At 48.7% G+C, this 16,632-nt stretch overlaps 1 protein-coding gene across 1 annotated transcript in view; it reads right to left on the bottom strand.

The window, feature by feature from the left end:
* Positions 1 to 16,257, bottom strand: part of NGF (nerve growth factor) — a 48,557-nt gene extending 32,300 nt beyond the window's left edge. The window contains exon 1 of the mRNA XM_053655848.1: positions 16,204 to 16,257. The gene's annotated coding sequence lies outside the window, so the exon portion shown is untranslated. The remainder of the gene's footprint in view (positions 1 to 16,203) is intronic.
* Between the last annotated feature and the right edge of the window lie 375 nt (positions 16,258 to 16,632).

The raw sequence follows: 16,632 nt of genomic DNA, 5'->3' as shown, positions 1-16,632 counted from the left end.
AAGCCCTCCCTGCCTGCCTAATACACCCTCTGTGGATCTTTCACGTACAGCACTGATCAGAGTGGAGACTTCCCGTAACTTCACATGGCGATTGGTCACTGTCTCCCTGACTAGTCTGTAAACCCCATGAGGGAGGAAATTGTATATGTTTTGGGTCCACCCAGTGTAGCCGGTGCCTAGCAAAGCTCCTGGCACAAAGTTAGTGCTCGATAAATGACTGACGAGACCTGAGCTGGGCCTTGCTGCTAACTTTGGTTTTGAATAAGGCACTTCATCTACCAGTTTTTTAAATTTTCTTTCCTTCTTCTTTTCCCAATCATATATTTTAAAAAGGACTGACTGATTTCCTATGATTCGTTTGGCACTAGGATTCTATGGATCTTTGAGTCAGAATGGTTGGCTCGAATCCTGAATATCTGCAGCTGCCTCTGCCGTGTCTCTACTTTGTGTAGTTATGTGTGCATGTGTGTGCACGAGTGTGTGTGTGTGTGTGTGTGTGTGGTGGAGGGTGAACAGGGGCAGACAGAAGAAGCATGCAGAAGGGGAGAAAGAAAACTTTATGATAAAAGGCTTTCATTTTCTTTTCATGTCCAAGGCTACCAGGTCTTAGAAGAATTCATCAGACCCTGTGGTATTAGATTCGTCCCAGTGATTCTTTTCCCTAAAGGCTAAAGGCTTCCTTGGAATTAAGATGGAAGTAAAAAGTGCCAATCAGCTTGTAGGTCCCTCATGGGCAGGTCCAAGTCTTACATGTCCTCAATGCAGCTAATGCCCAGAACAGTGCAATGCAGCGAGGACTCAATAAAAATGACGGAATGGTTAGCTTTAAGACAGACCTCACCTTGGCGGTGAGAACTGGTTCTAATTAACAATTTTGGTGGGACCAAAAGTTCCTCTAGTTATTTATGTTTCCTTAGGAACATATGGGCAGAAACAGCCTCAGAGCATTTTATAAGTTTTGGTAGCTTTGATCATAAATAAGCCAACCCTGCAATTTACTTCTCTCTGAGTCCGAGCAAGCTGGAGGGCTCTTGACTCTGGGAGTTCTTTTCTGTCCTGATCCAGCACTTTCTGGCCAGGCCAATGGCAAACGCTAAGTTCTGGGCCCCCTTCCCTTTTGCTGGTTGCTGACTTTATTCATTTCAAAGACCATGGCTTTCCTGCTTTTGTGACCATCCCAGGAATGAGAGGTGAGAGCCAGGCTGTATACCCCCAGGCCCCTGGCAAGAAAGGAAAGGAACCATTCCCAGTCTGTGCGCAGCATAGCATTGCCTTGAAATGTGACGAAGCCTTGTGGAGGCCTCCAGAAGAGGATCCCAGACATCTGTGGGAGTGACTTTTTAGCTGTCTGTAAATGCCCTGTGATGGAAACAGACCCTTGGGGTGGGGGACAGCTGTCTCAGCCCCAAGTCTGGAACAGTGGGGAGGAGCCCAGAGTGGACCTGTCTGTGTGGGAGCTTGACCTGAGTGAGGAACTGATAGAGGAACTGGCGTGGGGAAGATGGGTTGTGACAATGACAACAAGAACGACAAGAACACTAAACTTTTTGAGGCTTATGTTCCTGGTGCTAAGATAACCATTTTATAAGTACTATTGTATTTTATCATTACAACAACCTTACTATTACTCCCAGTTTACAGGGGGCTTAACTGAGACTTACCCAACAAATGAGCTCTAAATCACAGTGATACCATGACAATGAACTTGTGTCTTCCTTGTCTAACAATTTCCTCCCAGTGTCTTACACCCCATGTCCCTTGTCTCTCACTTTACAAAGACCTCAGGCTCCAAAATATTCCATGAGTCATTGACTGCTGCTTGAAATTTCACTCTAAGGTGTTATTAATACAGTGAGAATAGCTGCCACTTGCTGAACAACTGTTATGTGCCAAGTACTGTGCTGTTACATACATTCTCTCATTTAACCACTACTTTGTAAGGATGGATTATTATTATTATTATTATTATTATTATTATTACTATTATTATTCCAGTTGTATGGTTCAGGACACTGAGAATTGGAAGGAGTTTATATAATGTATTTAAAGCTACACAGTCAGCAGGAAGAAAGGCCCAGGGCCAGCCTTTTGCTTGCTCTTGTGCCTGTGAGGGGTCCGCTGCCTTCTGACCAAATCTGATGACCGCTGAAAGCATCCGCCCCGGGAGAAGCAGCAGCCTGAGTCTTTACCAGCTGTGTGTTGCTTATGAATGAAGGGTCAGAGGTCACTCTGTGATGGAGTAGAAGTTTGGGAGCATCAAAACTCTGTATACCAAGAGGAGGACCTACGACCAAGCAGGCCCCTGTGACAAGTTGGCTGGCAGGCTCTGTGAATGGAAAGGCGAGGTGGCATGCCAGCAGTTCTCTGAGGAGGCAGAGGCAGCAGGGACAGTGACAGGCTGTTTTATGGCTTCCGAGCCTGTGTGACCAACAGCCTCATCAGCTCAGCCCTACGAGGCACACAGAGCCCAGCAGCTATGAGAAGACATCTGCGGGAAAACCCGTATTTCTATGGACCAAGTCAGGGCTGAATTAAACGCGAGGGTAATCTACCACATCTGCATTTCATTAACACTATATCATTCTTCAGACCTTGTAAATGTCCATAATGATATTTTTGGTAGGTTGGAGTAAGCTGTCTACATCTGAGGTGTATTATTTTAAACCTACATTTACAGACTAATAAAATGAGGTCTTGGCCAACTTGTCTCCTGTAGTCATATCCTCAGGAGTATCCAGGCAGCAAAACGAGCCACAGTTATAAGTAAGCGTGCTGAGGTGGCCCTGAGGGCACAGACCCTAAAAGGACCATACTGTGTCATTTGATAGAGATGTAGGGATGACCAGACCTTTGCATCTGAGACCAGCCACGCCCCTCCCAAGGGAGACTCCATGAGCTGCATACTCTGGGAATCTGAGACCTTGGAAAAATGATCCATGGTTTGCCGCTCTCCCTACCAGTCCACTGCCCTCAAGAATGGGACATCAACGTCTTTATTGTGAGTCGGCACTGGGGGCTGACCTGGGACGGGGTGCATCCCCACTCATCACTTGGCACATGCTAAACATGGACTATACATGGTCTTATGTGGCATTACAAGAATTACTTTTTTTTTTTTACCTGAAGCAGAGGACCAATATTTGACAATGGGTCAGAGTATTTGGAATCAAGACTCTTTTGGAACCACAGTTTCAGTAATTATCTCACATAGAACCAACTCAATACAGGTCATGTATGTCTATTCAGGACAGTCTCTGCCTGGCTGCCAGAGAGAGTCAGGTTTCCCCTCCCTTGCCTTTCTAATGCCCCGATCCACCTTCCAGCCCCCTCATTCATTACTGGAAAACCGATGGCAGGAGACACCCCTGTTCCTTCCCCAGGAACTACCATGAGCCCATCAGGGTGAGTGACTCAGAGATTCTCCCCCAGAGATAGCTGCTCCTTCCCCCGGGCCCCTCCCTTCTTCTATACTGGGCTCCGCTCCTGATTGGAATCAACCCCAGCCTTGATTTCTCCATCTGGCTCCTGCATTGCCTCCGCTCACCTCTTTCCTGACTCCTCTATTCAATCACACATGTTGGACCTCTGACACTTCCTACTTTGCTCTTTATCCTACTGAATATTAAAGTCCACACTAGCTCTAATCTACAAGACAGCCCCCCAGGTACATCTGTGCTTGAGAGGAAGCCACACCTCCAAAGCTCTGCTCCACTTCAGGGCCAGCTTAGCTGTGGGGGTGGGGACTCCAGAAACTTGCCGTGCAATCCCATGGCACACCTCCTCCAGGAAACCTTTCCCAAAATGCTGCATCCCACTAATCTCCTTTCCTAACCTCCTGCAGTCTCCATGTCTGCACCACACTTATCAACTAGTCATTCAGCAAACACTCATGGAGCTCCCACTGTGTAATGAAGCACTTGGCGAACGCAGAAGTTCCCGCCCTTGTTCTTAACACAAGAAAACAAACAATAGAATGAATTACTATGCATTAAATAAAGTCAAGGAATAGAGTCTATTGGTGGCAGGGTGTGGTGGGTAGTGGGAACAGGTATTTTAAATCAGGGTGTCATCTGAGCAGACCTAAATGGTAAGCAAAAGCTAACGAGGCAAAGAGGTGTATGGGTAGGAGTGACCCAAACAGAGGAAACCACATGAGCAAAGGCCCTGAGATAGTCACAAAATTAGTGTGTTGAAGACATAGAAGCAAGCAGGAAGGTCGGCATGGATGCAGTAGAGAGCAGGCAAGTGTGCTACAGGATGTTGGAGAGGGAGTCAGGGCCAGATCATGTAAAAGCAGAGCTTCTCTACCTCAACTGTGCTGACATTTTGGGCCAGATAATTCTTTGTTGTCAGGGTGGGGGCTGTCCTGTGCATTGTAGAATGTAGACCTGCATCCCTAGACCCCTCTCAACTAGATGCCAGTTTCACATCTCCCTAAACATATACTTGTCTCCAGCTGTTGCCAAATGTCCCCTGGGGGAAAAATTCACTCCCAGCTAAGAACCACTGAAATAGGCCATGACGGGAATATGGATTTTATTCTCTGTGTGATGGGAAGCCATTGGAGGGCTGAAAGCTGGGAGATAATGTGGCATGATTTACATTTTAGGAGGGCACTCCTACTGCTGTTGGGTTAAAAGGCTGTGAGGGAACAAGAATGGAGGCAGAGAGACCCATGGGGACGTTCCTAGAGTTGTCCAGGTGAGAGGGGACAGTGGTTTGGACTAAGAAGCAGTAGTGGAATGATGAGAAGTGACTAGATTCAGAATTTACTTTGAAGCCAACAGAACCCACTTGCAAGTTGGCTAGGAAAGGGGATGAGGAAGGCAGAATCAAGGATGGTTTCCAGATTTGGGGTCTGAACTGCTGTGGGAATAATGATGTCATGAAGACTGATGTAACACTTGAAGGATATCAAGTCCGGCAGAAGGAAGGCCTGCTTGAGTGTGGTTGGTAGGGTAATAACATGGGTGTAATAATTTATAATTTTAATTTGAACATTTCACCTAATGTGTCATAGGATATGCTTGAGTGTGATATTGTTATGTTACAGAATTACCTGCTTATGATTTTGTAATTAAAAAGGGGAGTTATTTGCACTGGACTCTGTAGTTTAGGGGTCAAAAATTCTACATGCAAGATGTCCACTAAATACCCAAGTGGCCACAGATACTTAGATGGATATTTAGAAGTCATTGATCAGATTTAATGCCTAGGGAGCATGAGGTCACCTGGGAAAAGTGCAATACAGCAAAGAAAGGACTCTGGACTGGACTTCTGGCCTCTCTAATATTTCAAGGTCAGGAGAAGAAGCTGGCAAAGGAGGAGGAGGCCAGTGAGAAAGAAGGGGCATTAAGAGAGCTTCATGTCCCCAAGGCACCCTGGTCCTGGAACTCCATCTGCCTTAGCCTGTCCTCAGCCAGCTCATCCCCATGTAATCGGGGAGCTCCTCAGGCATCCCTTCGTGTTCAACACCAACAATTACTCTGAAACCAGGTTCTAAACAACCAAAAGACTTTACAGAAGTCACCTTGTTTAGTGCTGATGCTAAGAAGTGCTATTAGTCCCACTTTATAGCTAAGGAAACTGGCCATAAGAGAGCTGTAGCGCCTTGCCCTTGGTCATGTGATGCCCTTGGTCAGCCCCACCTGGACCTGGCATCTGGAGAGCCTGATTCCATGTTCACATTTTTTCCACAGTGCCCTTGGCTTCAGCCTACAGGGGCCCACTCAGTGTTGAGCACAGGCCTCCTGCATGGGATGAGCAGGCAGGAGCGTGGACCACTCATGTAGGGCAAGTGACTATCAGGTTCCCTCAGCCACTAAGAGCAGAGCCAGCACTGGCACCTGGAGTCAGATACTCCTTGTCTGGGGCTGTCACATCTTACCTCTTACCTACAGCCAAGGTGTTTCTCAGTTGGCAGCCATATTCAATTCAACGGGCCCTCCAGTAGCAGGGGTGGTACTATTATTCTCCTTTTACTGATGAAGAAACAGAGGCTCAGAGAGGTTCTGTGATTTGCCCACATTACCCAGCTAGGAGAAGGCTGAGCCTGGGATCAACCCTGGTTTCCTGAATTGCAATTGAAATAAATAATCCACACCTGACTTAACCATTATTCTTTCTTACACAACAACTTTTCCAATCCATAGGAGAAATAAGATTCAGACAGGCTTGTAGAATTTTTCCAAGCACAAGTATCGCCAGTCCAAATTCTGTTCACAATCATTTAAGAGTTGCAATGACCACAAGTGAACGTTTAAAATTACCTTTTTTTTTTTTTGCTTAGTCATTAAGGTGCTTTAAAAAGAACCTTTGAAACATATTTGTTACTTTATTAAGTCCTCTACTTTCCGACATGTCCTGTTCTTTTTTAGAAAAATTCATAACAGCAATGCTTAAAAGCCCCACCCCCCAAATGTTTTCTTCTATTTCTAAGATACAGAGATGCTGACACATGGCCAGGAAATCTGGAATCAGGTTTTGATGTATGACCTCCTCGAAAAGAAAAACGAAAACATTTCTAAGTGTTCGCACTTTCCCCATCAAAGGGCAGACACAGCACTTGAACCCAGATGAAAAGAAAGGTAATTCATTTCGTGTTTAGGAAACATTCTTGGTGGTGTGTCATGTCTGGGGACAATTGATTCCATTTGTCACTGTGAGTTTCAGCAGGGGTAGAAATGTGCTCCCATCCTTTTGAGCACAGAAAAAGTAAGTTGGCATTTGCTTTTTCCTTAAAAACAAACAGGAAAACCAAAAACCCAGGTGCAACAGTGATGAAGTCAAATAGCCTCTTGGCTGCTTGGCCTGAGGTCCACTCAAGTTCAATATAGTCCACCTTCTCGGAAGGGAGGGGGCTGGGTATGAGGTGACAAATGTCTTCTGCTATAAATGTTATTTAAAATGTGCATCTGGCCTGGTGACATTAATTTTACAGTGAGTGGTGGCATGAGTGGTGGAGGGGAGCAAAGGATACTCAGAGTAAATGAAAATTGTACTGGGACCAAATCCATCCTCTCCCCTCTTTCCCATTGCCTGGCAGGCTCAAATAGAGATGTCTTCACTGCCTAGAAAGGAGAGTTAAATCTTTGGTCTGGATCGGAATTCGGCATTTGAGATGTCACTAATAATCCTCTTTGAGTCTCGGTGGTGAAAACGGGGCCCCATGGGAGGGCGTTTTATGAGCAGAGAGTTGGAATGAACCCCAGGGGAGCATGGGAAATACAGAAGAGGGGAAAAGGTGACGCTTCCTTGTTAAAAAAGAGGCAGGCAATTTGTCATTGCTGATCTGTCTTCAGGGGTTGCATGAGCCAGGCTCTCAAGAAAATTGGGACGAGTCACCTCCGTGGCCCCCTCCTGGTGTGGGTCATTCTTTCACACACCCCTATACTCCCGGGAAGGGAAGAGAAGGCAAGGCCTGGGGTCAGTGATGGGTTGTGGCTGGGTTGAGGTCTGCAGTTAGGGAGGTGTCAGCTCCAGGGTCCACACTAGGGGCCTTTGCACTGTTCACAGAGGGGAGAAACGTAAACCCTCTGCGCTGGGGCAGCCCGGAGCCTCCCTTGTGAGAAAATGGTAGGCTCGCTGCTCCAGGCAGGGACTTCTTAACTATCTGATAATGTCAACACTTTAATGGTATCTTAGCCCTGTTGTCCTTACAAAAATATACTTCAGGGAAAGGATGTGATTTGTGGGAACAGAAGCTCTTTCCAGAGTGACTGCACCTACCCAAAGACTAAGGCACTCATCCCAGTCACAGGCCATGAAGGGCACCGATACCCCTCTCGTCATTCCCAGTGATGAAGAGAGATGTTTGTACCCCTAGGACAACAGCTGTCATGATCACATCTAGGGACTGGAATCAGAGATGGTTTTGCAAGTATGAAGTGGGAGGAAGATGAAACAGGAGATGCAACAAAGACAAGATATGATTATTGTTTTGCTGGGTTTGCCAGAGAAACAGCAAACCTCAGGGATAAAAGCAATTCAGGAAAATTGTAATTCTGATGAGGTTGGGTCATCCCTAAGAAGATGAAGAAAGAGGAGGAAGAAGAGAGGGGGACAAGGAGTAAAGGAGGAGGAGAAGGGGAGGACAGACGACGTAGCAGCTCTCCCTGAGGACCTCCTTGGTGGAGGCACAGCACCAGGCCCTTGGTCAATGTACCAAGGCCCTCTGAGGGGGTGGTCAGTCTGACCCTACAGATGAGGACGCCGATGCTTAGGGAACCCAGGTTACCCAAGATCACACAACCAGGACCACAGGGCTGGCATTGAACCCCAACCGTGTCTGCCTTTGGAGCTATGCCTTTTTTCTAAGCTATGGTGTCATCTATGCCAGTAGCTTTTAAGCATTTTAACCATGACTCACAGTGAAACAATACATTTTTTCATTACAATCCAGTTTGCACATGTATATGTATAATATATATACAACTAAAATAGAAGTTTCATGAATACTTTCCCTTATTACATGCAATGCACATTAATTTTTACAAAATTTACCCTTTCGAAGTTAAGGGGAAAAAGGGGGGGGAGGGGAAATAGGGGGGGGGGGCTGGGAACTGAAATCTAACTTTATTGAGGGGAAGAGGGAGAGAATAGCAAATTAATTTCACGTCTCCGCAATGGGTCTCAGTGTGTACTTTGAAAGACATTTTCCTTTCCTCTAGTCTATGGCAGTTGATATGAAATGTTTTCAACTCCCTGCTTGACCTTGTTGGACACTGGGCAGCATCCTTGCTTCTGAGGCACACTGCTAATTGCGCACTCTGGACCATCCTCTGGTAAGGGGCCATCATTAATCAAATATTTCAGAAATTGCAAATATCTGACAAAGTCATTCACTTGGAAAGGAGTCAGTCCAGGAAACCATCCAGAAAACATAATCGCTGATCTCAGGCACCGACTGGTAATATTTTAAGCAGTTGAGGCATGCTTTCACAAAAGCAACTATTTTCTGTTTTCAGAACCTAAAGGTCTCATCTGTTCCGAGGGGCAATGCACAATCACTCTCTGACAATAGATGCCAAAGGAAAAGAAAAGTGCGTGGGGCTGTAGGGAATCTGCCAATCCACCATCAAGAGTAGGGCTGTCCTTCTTAGTTTGTGGTGAGCATCCCCAGGATCTGAAATCAGATTGCTTTTCAGGGGCGGTGTGTCCCCACCATGGTTTCGGATTTGGGGGGTGATTTCATCTCGACAGCTAGGGGCAGGGACAGGGTTGGCTGAATGAGGTTTAGGTCACGGAAAGTGGAATCTGGATCAGGTGGCTCAGCGCGACTCAGCCCGATGAGCCGCGGACTCGGTGACTTCACTCCAAGCAATGTGCACGCTAATTGAGAAAACATGTTCCTGTGATGGCCTCATGCAAAAATCCAGATTTACAGATTTTTTTTTTAATTCCTAAGAATTCCTTGAATATTTGCCGTGCGTGTCTATACAGTCTCCCGGAGTACTTGTCCTTCTTACTGAGGAAAGTTGTGTTTTTCTGCGGTGGCCCAGGTCAGGTTTTTAAAAGGGTGGGATTCTGACAAGTGGGCACAGGGGCACAGGCCTTGGTTAGGAACAGGAAGAGGGCAGGAGAGGAGAAAACCTACGCCTTCTGTCCTTTTCCTGGGGCAGAAAAAAAAAGCAATTGAGCTCAGGCTTACCAGGCACTTGCTACATTCCAGACTCTGGGCTAAGTAAGGACTTTGCTGCATTCTCTCCACTGGGCTTCACAACTGCCCTTCGGAACTGACCTTTTAATTCCCTTTTACAGATGAGGAAACTGAGGCTTAGAGGGATTAAGGAACGTGGTCACAGAACCAATAAAATCTTCTAGTAAATCTCCCTCCCTGCCCCCTCCTCCAGGAAGTCTTCCCAGAGGGCACTTCATCATTCAGACCTCTCCCTTCTCTGAGCTATTACAGCCGCACAGTTAGCCACTCTTTAGCTTGCTGCCCTCTGATACTGCTTGCAATTGCTCCAGGTCTAGATGAGAAGTATAAAAGCCTGCCGACAGATTTTGTTTGCTCTGTACTTTATCTTTTGAAAGTAAACAAATGATCCATTCAAACTCAAAGTTTTGAGTTTTCTGGAAAAGTTAGAAGATCTGGCCACACTGAACCTATAACCCAGCAAAGCAAAGGGGACACATGGCCTTCCCCTTTTGATGGGCACCCTCTTTGTAGTTTACCACAGACCTCACCAGCCTATGGCCTTCTCTCATTCACATAACCTGCAAAGTCCCTTCGCTATTTTAATTTGGGTTCCTGAGCCAGCCTCTTGGGCAGGATTGTGATTTTTATACTGATCACGATGCCCCTAGTGCCCAGTCCCCTGGTTAGCATATTAGTGAAGATGCTGATTGGGAGAACGAAAATCAACCCAGCAGTCTCATAGCTGGTGGGCCTCCCTCCTGGTGGGGTGGAGACTGCTCCCTACTCTAACCGCAGGTTATCTGAAATCCAGCAACAGCTGGTAAGCCCTTGAACCGTGTTGTGGGAGATCACAAATGCCCTGCTAGCACAAGAAGAATGTGCAGCCTCCTCCTCCCTTCTCTCGGACGTTTGATAAGATACAAACAAGTCCTAAAGACACCAGTTGTTGGAGGAGGAGGAGTTGTTATGTGGGGTAAGGAACCAAAACACTCTGGAAGTTGCCAGTACAAATGGCCATCCTCAAGAAATGCCTTATTTAGAGAGTATTGCATAACATCGCTGAAATAAAAGTCTGTGGGGAAGTTTGCCTCTGAAAGAAAATTACAGGAGAATATCCACGAGTCTCCTTTTATCCAGATATTATGAGGCAAAGAAAATTCAGAAGATGAAGTGTTTGGTTAAAATTCTATCAAAATGAGAATGTTAATCACAGAAGGTCAAAATACAAACAAAAAAAGGCAAAGATGATATTGTCTGACTTGAAGTGAAAGGCATTAAGAGAGGACCCCCTCAAGATCAGTCCTGCTGAGGGGAAACATGAGGGAAAGTGCCTACTGTGTGCAAGGCCCATGCTGCCTTCCAGCTACATCATCCAGCCTACTGTGCACAGCAGCCTGGCTGACGGGGCAGGTTCTGCTGGTATCTCTGCTTTCCAGAAGAGGAACCTGGTACAAGGGGTGCTCTCCTCCACCTGCTCACCTGCTGCTCCTGTCCCTCCTCTCTGCTCACCTAGTCCAGCATCCTTTGTGCAGTTAGAGCTGAGCACGACTGCTCCTCCCTTCAAAATCCCACGCTAAGGTGCGGGGTGGTGGAGGGCTGGCTTTCCCAGGATCTCCCACATCAATGGTACCCCAGGGTGTTAACCCGGGAGCCAGGTCTGTTCAGGTTGTAGCACGGGATGGTGTTTCACCAGACTGGGCCAGTAAGGCTAGCAAGTCACCATAACCACATCTCAGATCCACAGTGATGAGGGACTGAGACAGGACTGCCCTTCACCCCCAACTTGGGCTGAGCACTCATGGCTTCCTCCAGGTGGTCCTCTCTGGGCTCACTCTGGAACAGCATGCAGCAAGCAGACCCTGGCTACTACTGACCGAAGAGCCACAGGAAAATGGAAAATCAGCCCATCCACACCAAACAGCAAATACTCTGGTTCCTGGGGAAGTGTTCCAGCCACAGTGGATCGTAACTGCCCTCCACATGACATGGTTTCTGTGTGAAGCTCGGGCTGTTCATTCCCACTGACTTCAGAGCCAGATCCTCTCCACCTGCAGAAGTCACCAAAGGCGATGCCAAAAGCTCTCCATCTGCTTAGCCCAGTGGCAAGTTTTCAGGGAAACCCTGACTGTCTGGCTCTGACTAATACTACTGCTAATGAAAAGATTTTCCACAAGTGAGAGTTTGGCCAAACTCTCGGGCTATTCAGAAAGCATGTGCTAGTCCTACCTGACAGACCGTAGTCTCAGACTCATCTCGACCTCACCGGGTAGCTCCTTACGTCTCCCAGTCCTTCCTTTATTTATTTTTGCCTCATTAGAAAGCAGCTCCAAACTCTACCAACCCTGCCACTTCAGTAGTTCCCTCTCTCCTACTGCTTAGGGGTGAGTAGGTTTTCCTGTAATACCCTCCCAAGATACTCATTTTAGCCCTTTGCCTGTGAATAACCAAACGGCTCTAATATTTTGTCCTCTAGTGAGAGATTGGGCCAGAGGTAAGGGTAACGGGAGCTGTTCTCCTTGAGAATCAACCCGGTGCTGCCAGTACCACCCCTCCAGGGCAGCCTTGCTAGCCTGCTTCTTAAAATCAAATGTCACAGTATTGATGCCCATTTATTCTCACAGCTTGTGCACTGTGCATTAATTTGATACCAATGTGTACCCACGGGGTATGGAGTGCTGTCAGTGCTGGAGAAGGCTCTGCTTCCCTGTTCCCTCCTTCAGGGAAGGGACCTCCTGGCACCATGGTGCGAGTCATTTAGTGCAGGAGGGAACGGCCTCTCCCCAGTGCTATGAATACCAGGGGCAAGCAGTCTGCCTGTGTTTTCAATAGTATATGGCACAGGTGGAGGCCGCGGTGCTCTAGTACCACCTGTCCCTTCCCCCTGCTCTTTCTGGTTTTGTTTTTATGTGGGTCATTTGTAGTTATGCTCCATTGACAAAAGGCAAAGGATGATGCCGGATGGGATGACAACACTTATGTTCCTGTCAGTGGCTTCTTGGAGCCTGAAATGCTGGTTGTTGGAGGGCCAGGCTCAGGGCTAGGCTTCCGAAGTCCTAACTCAGCAACGAAATAGATGCTCAACATCAGGGCCTGAAAGAAAGGGCCCTGTGGGTAATTTCCAAGGGAATTCTCAACTGGGAGTAATCATATTCTTTTAATAAGCATTTAGCCATGTACGGCATGGCGGGTGGGGGTAGGAATCTTTGGTAGTCTCTAGGACTTCTGGCATTTAGTAGATAACACAGGGATACTAAATTATGTAAGTAGGTCATATTTACCCATGACTGTGTCCAACTGCCAATAGCCCCATTCAGAAACACTAATAATTCAACGCACTTGTCCTACAGATTGGGAAATTGGAGCCTGAGAAGTTTAGTGACTTGCTCAAGGTCACGAAGCTACTTTCCCTCCTGTCCCAGAACTTGGGACACTACCATAGAAAGGCTACCCAAAACACAGGAGAAAAATGTCAAGAGATCACCCCGATGCTACAGTCTGATTCTTACTGTGTCGTAATGTGGGGCCAGTGTCTGTAGGAACTCCTCAGAAACATGTAAAGTTGCCCACAGGAGGGTGAGGAAAAACATCACGAAGCATGAGAAACTCTTATTTATTATATGCTTTCACTATTCTGGTCTTGGCCAGACTTTGTGGCTGAAGGGCTATCTTCCTTGGCTTATATAGTGACAATTCTTGTGCTCATCCAACTGAAAGGCTGGTGACCCCGAAGCCTCAGTTTCTCCAGCTGCATTTCTGCCTCAGGGCCATCTCAGTTTTACCGCTTCTTGGAGTTTGGATGTTAAGTGTTTCTCCTCCAACAAGAGGCAAGCTCCCTGGGAGTGGGCTGGGGAAGGGTCTTCCATCTCCATTTATTTGCCTGATGCCACCACCCTATGCCGGTCTGTAAAAGTAGTCCGTCACAGAGTCCATTTCTCATACCAGCTAAGCCCATGAGCTGTTGGTTTGTAAGATCAGAGTTGCCAGTCAAGGAAGAGAAACTCTCTGGGAACAGAGGGTGTTTGCTCGGAGGTGTCCAGAGATTTTAAGTGAATCAACCACAGGCTTTCCACTGCCTCCTGACAGCAGAGTATTTGCTGCCAGCAAAGGTCTCCAAAACCTACGTACTCTAGGCCTCAAACTCCTACAAGGTCCTCTTGGAGAAGACACATGGCCGGGCCTCTGGTCCCTGGTGTGGCACTGACATCTGCTTGGCCTCTGCTCCGTGCCCGTTGGGGAAGAGCAGTAGCCCTGTTTCCTTTGCAGTTTCTCTGCGGCTCCCATGTGGTCGAGTGGCAATAGGGCGCTCCACGAGTGTGTGGCAGTAGTGCCACTCGCATTTATAAGTGAACTTGTGTGGTTTGCTCATCAGTTTAATCTCTGTAATGATGAGAAACCTCCCTCGGGCTGCAGCCCTGCCCTGCCCTGCCCTGCCCTCCCTGCCGATGTCGGCAGCTGGGGCCCCCTTGCCAAGGCACAGATTTCTGAGAGGGGGAGAGAGAGGGAGAGGAGTATGGAGTTTCCTCCCTCCCTTTCTCTGGTTGTCTGGGTGGGAGGTGCAGGTGGGCAGTGGGAGAAGTGAGAACCTCACTCCTTGAGAAAGTCTAAGAGTGCAGAGAGAGTTACCAGTACAAGGATGGGTGCCCTAAGTGGACCAAACTTTTTAGTTCTCTAGTGGGGTGGGCTGCTTTAGGGGTAAGGCCACTGCCCAGGGAAGGTGTGGTACCAGCAGCTGGTTATAAAGTCCTCTCAGGTACCCACAGTTCATTCAAACTCGTGGCCTCATGCCCCAGAGATTTTGGGGATGCCTCCTAACATTTTCCCCTTTAAGGCTGCCCTTTTTTTCACCTGCATAAAAATGTTGGGAAAAGCATGGGGGAGGGATTTGGTAGCATGTGATATTAGCCACACCCACTCCAAGGATCCAAGTATGAGGAACATTCACTTCTTCTGTGTGTCCATGCCAACAGTGTCGGCCACAGACCACTCTCACAGTCCCTCACCCCCAGGCTCCTGTCCCCTTTGGACCTCGAGGGACACTGCCTCTCACAGATTGACAACAGGGCTGCTCAGGCTGACATCTAAAGTAGACTCTCTAGACTTTTTTTCTGTGGCTCCGCCGAGGGAGAAAGTTTCAGACATTCAGTAGGAAACTGTAAACAGTGCGCAAGAAATATTCCCCTCCAGCAGGCTTAAATGACAGCTTCAAGAGTTTGAAGACCCTGGAGATAAGTTACTGGTGGGCCCTCCTGCATGTTTCTGGATTTGCAGAATGCAGCTGGCTGTGCACGTGGGGGAGGAGGGGCTGGCACTGGCAGTGGGTGCACCAAGAGGATGGAGCCAGGACAATTAATCACGTGCCTTTTCTCCAGGATGACAGATGGGACAGAGACACCCAGGAGAGCACTATTTCGGTTTCCAGCTGGGAACGTGCACTGAGTTTTCCTTAATACCCACAGCACCCAAAAGGCTTTGCAGTAATACACTTTAATGCATGAAACACCCATAAATTATCCTTCATACTGTTACAACTTCTAACCTGGAACAGCTTGGAAAAACCAGCCTAGCAAGCAGGCTCTTTTTTAACCTCTCAAGTCGCAAGAGAAGAGAAAGTTCAAGCAAAAAACACCTTCCGTGAGAATTTCAGAGATTTTTGCTGCTGCTGTTGAAAGGATAAGGAAAGTTGTAATGAAACGGAGCTAAGCCTCTTGTTTGTGTTGGCTCAGAGATGCGCTCTCTGATCCCTGAGTCCTCTCTCCCCTCAGTCTTTGCTGCCTGGACCCAAGGCGCTGCCCGCCCCACCCCTCCATGCCAGCTTCTCCCACACCTGGCAGCAGACAGCTGGAGGTGAGGCATGTGACCCGAGAAGCCCTTCAGAGCCTTGGGGACCTCGATCCAGCGCGGCTCCACGGAGGTCCCTTGGTGTGCAGGCTTCTGCCATCAAGCTCTGGGGACCCTCCCTTAGGACTCCCAGGCCTTCAGCTAGCGCAGAAGATCCCCAAGGCTCTTACTTCATTTCTGGCACCAGATCCAGCGCGCCCGACCCCTCTGGTCCCCTTACGTAGGGGCAGCGCGGCACTTTCCAGACTCCACACACAATCCAGCCCGATCCCGCACGGTGCGCTTGGCTCGGTGGTGCAGACCACCACTCCTCCCGTCCAGGCACGCTCCCGCCCGTGCATCCCTGTTCACGCTCCTTCGCTCTCCCCCACTTGCGCCGTCCCCTTCTAGCCCTCGAACTAATAGTCCCTGGCACGGCGGTGCAGCCACTGCAGGCGCCTGGGTGGCCTCCTGAACTTCGGGCCATTGGGAGACCGAGAACTCTGCGACCAGAAAGACCGCTGCTCCCCACAACTTGCCCGCCAGCCTGCCCTCCCGCTGAGGCTCCCGGGCTCCCGCACCCACTCGGCACATTCCTCTCACCGCTGCACTTCAGCCCCTGGGGGTTCCCAGAGGTGTTCAGCAAGGATCCATGCACTGTCTCCAGGGGAGCCCCGCCCCGCTGGCCCTCACTCCCAACAGTGCTGTGCCCTTTTCGGGGCTCGGTTCCGGGCCGCCAGACTCACCCAAAGCTGCGCTCCCCTCGGGCTCCCGGCGCTCTCTGCCGTGCAGGAGCTCCAAGCGGCTTTTACACTGCTTCTGCAATTTCTTAGCCCCTCCTCCCAGACTCCTCCTCACTCCAAATCCGAATCCGGCACTGCAGGCCCCCCCCCCCCCAACCCGAGCCCCGCACCTGTTTGGGCTAGGCTGCTGTGCCCGGCTGTAGGGGGTCTTGGGGACTAGCGATCAATTACTCCCAGTAAATCTGGCTCAACACAGCCAAGGAAAGGTCAAAATCCCAGAGGTCAAATGGAAACGCACAGGGGTCGAAGGGGCTATGCAAGCCAAGCACTGGTGGGGATTTTCTAGGGACACCAGGCAGGGGTGCTGACTTCTAGTGGCCATTGATTGGGCCAATGGGCTGCAGGTGGGCGGAGTTGCCCGGGGCCCAGTCC

Source organism: Artibeus jamaicensis, unplaced genomic scaffold (genome assembly GCF_021234435.1).
Source record: "Artibeus jamaicensis isolate MK-2021 breed Jamaican fruit bat unplaced genomic scaffold, CSHL_Jam_final scaffold_1689, whole genome shotgun sequence".
In the NCBI taxonomy this organism is placed as follows: Eukaryota; Metazoa; Chordata; class Mammalia; order Chiroptera; family Phyllostomidae; genus Artibeus; species Artibeus jamaicensis.
Note: the sequence above shows the minus strand (reverse complement) of the source record. Positions and strands in the feature narration are given on the sequence as shown.